The following is a 2,826-nucleotide window of genomic DNA, read 5'->3' as shown; positions in this document are numbered from 1 at the left end:
GTGTGGGCTCGCGGAGGTGCACCCGACATAATTTGAACGGCTTTCTTCTGAAGGAGTAACAGTTTGATGGGAAGGGTAAGTGTTGGACCAGACCAAGTTGCAATAATTCAGGTAGGGAAGGATCAAAGAACAGTATAAAACAGAGAGAATATTTTGGGGAACAAAAGATGATAACCTGTAAATATATGCCGATACTTTTGGAAATTCTATTTTCAACTTCAGATATGTGTTTTTTCCAACTTAAACAGCTATTAATAACAACATCTAAAAATTTAGTTTCATTAACGAGGGGGATTACCTGATTATTAATTTTGAGTTGATTTATGTAATTATCAAGTGGTCTATGGACATTTTGAAAGATAATGCAATTGCACTTCTTCAAATTAACAGAGTTTAGTAGCAGAGAAATATTTGAGAACATTAGGTAAATTATCATTGGAGATTTTAAAAAGGGAGTCGATATCATTAGCCGAATGGAGAAGGGTAGTACTGTATCATCTGTATATAAATTAAAAGAAAATAATTTGAAAAATTGCATATATAGTTGATGTAAAGCAAAAACAAAAGGGGGGCCAAGCAAAGATCCTTGAGGGACTCCACAGGGGCAGAAAGTTAAACAAGGTTTGATTAAATTTTGTGCATTGTTTACGGTTAGTTAAATAGCTTTTGAAAATATTATATGCATGGGCCGTGTATTCCATAATATGAAAGTTCATAAAGTAAAATATCATGGTCGATAGTGTCAAAAGCCTTTTAGAGGTCAATAAAATTACCAATTAAAAGTTTATTATTCTCAAAGGCTCTAACTATATCATTTGTGAGTTGAAGAAGTGCAGTTGAAGTATTATAATTTTTCGCGAAAACCAAATTGATTAGGGTGTATTATGTTATTTTTTTGGAGAAAATTATAAGTTCGGTCATAAATAAGTCGTTCACGTATTTTAGAAAAAACAGAGAGTACTGAAATGGGGCGATAGTTAGTAGAATTTGATCTGTCACCGGACTTAAAAATTGGTGTTACTATTGCCAATTTTAGGCTATCAGGAAAAACACCATTTGACAAACAAAGATTAAAGATAAAGGAGAGGGGTTCAGAAATTAAATGGATACATTTTTTTTAAATGGACAAATTTATACCGTCGATACCAGGTGCTTTGCTGTTTTAAAAATTTGTAACAATGGAAGTGATCTCTTCGGTGCATACAGGGTTAAGAAATATAGAGTTGAGGCATGGTTTGGGAAGGTAAGATAGGAAATTTGTATCAGTCAGGTCAATCTTGCTTGACATGGTAGGGCCAATATTAACCAAAAATTTATTAAAGTGGTTGGCAATTTTACAGGCATCATTCGATGGTGTCCCATCGCATATTATATTGCAAACATGATCCCTGCCTACATTCTTTTTTAACAGGTTATTAATAATTTTCCAAGTACCTTTGATATTATTTTTTTGTTGATTAAATTGTTCTTCATAAAAATCCCTCTTAGCTTTACGAATTTAGGTTGTTTCGGAATTGTTTTTATTTCTTTATATTTTTGTTAGAGGGGCGATGGAGAAATTTAGCATACAGTTTATTTTTATGATTGAAGTAAGAATCCCATCGGTCATCCAAGATTTCATTTTTTCTTCTTAACAGGTTGCTGATAAAGTGGAAAATGTTTATCAAATAAATGCTTGAAAATTAGATTCAAATAATTCAAAAGCAGTATGAGGATCATTTATTTGATAAACATCAATCCAAAAAGTACCTTCAAGTTCTTCAATGAAGTTTGTACTAGTTGTTTCATTAATTTTTCTGCGTGTATAAGATAATTTAATTGGGTCGTTACGATGTTTAGTACACAAGGAAGTAAAATTTAATATAGGCAGATGGTCATTGATATCACTATATAAGACGCCTATAAAAGATGATTCGTATTTGTTGGAAATTATATTATCCAGAATGGTTGCTGTTGTTGAGGTAATACGTGTGGGTCTATTAATTGTGGGTATAGAAAAATTACTGAAAAGAGAATTCACAAAATTTTGAGAAATTTTGTCATTGGTCAGATATTTAAGTAAATCAATATTAGAATCACCTAATAAGTAAACTTGTTTGTCTTCTTTAGACAGATCATGTAATAAAAGATCAAAAGCATAAATAATAGATTTTGAATCAAGTGAAGGCGCCCTGTAAATGATACCAACAATGATATTTTTATTATAAACGTTTTCAATTTCAATGAATAAGGATTCGCATTAGGATTTAGAGTTAAGGCCTGCTTACACTTCAACGATAACGATAACGACAAAAATGCTAAAAAGCAATTGTTGATATAGAAAACAAAAGAAATAAGAGAAGTTTTTACACTAGGACGATTCTATAACGATTTATCGTGTATGCAATAACAAATTATTTTAACAAATCAAATCAGATAACATCATAATCATGGACAAACAATAAAATCGTTGCTACTACAACGATTTTAATGTTTTTTGATGATTATGACGTAATCTGATTTGATTTGTCAAAATATGTTGTTATTGCATAACTGATAAATCGTTATCGAATCGTTCTAGTGTAAAAACTTCTCTTATTTCTTTTATTTTCTATATGAACTATTGCTTTTTAGCTTTTTTACCGTTATCGTTGAAGTATAAACAGGCCTTTTAGCTAGTTCTTTCTTTAAAAGATTGCCCATTCCTAATTTACAGAGCTACATCTCCGCCAGCACGTCCGAGTCAGTTGTTTTAGAGAAATGAATAACATGGAATATGGAATAGGGGATTATTGGACTTAGCCAGGTTTCGGAAATACCAATAACGTCGAAATCATAATTTAGAGT

Source organism: Anneissia japonica, unplaced genomic scaffold, assembly GCF_011630105.1.
Source record: "Anneissia japonica isolate Jap-2015-1 unplaced genomic scaffold, ASM1163010v1 scaffold180_len884964_cov147, whole genome shotgun sequence".
NCBI lineage: Eukaryota > Metazoa > Echinodermata > Crinoidea > Comatulida > Comatulidae > Anneissia > Anneissia japonica.
This window is presented reverse-complemented; position numbering follows the sequence as displayed.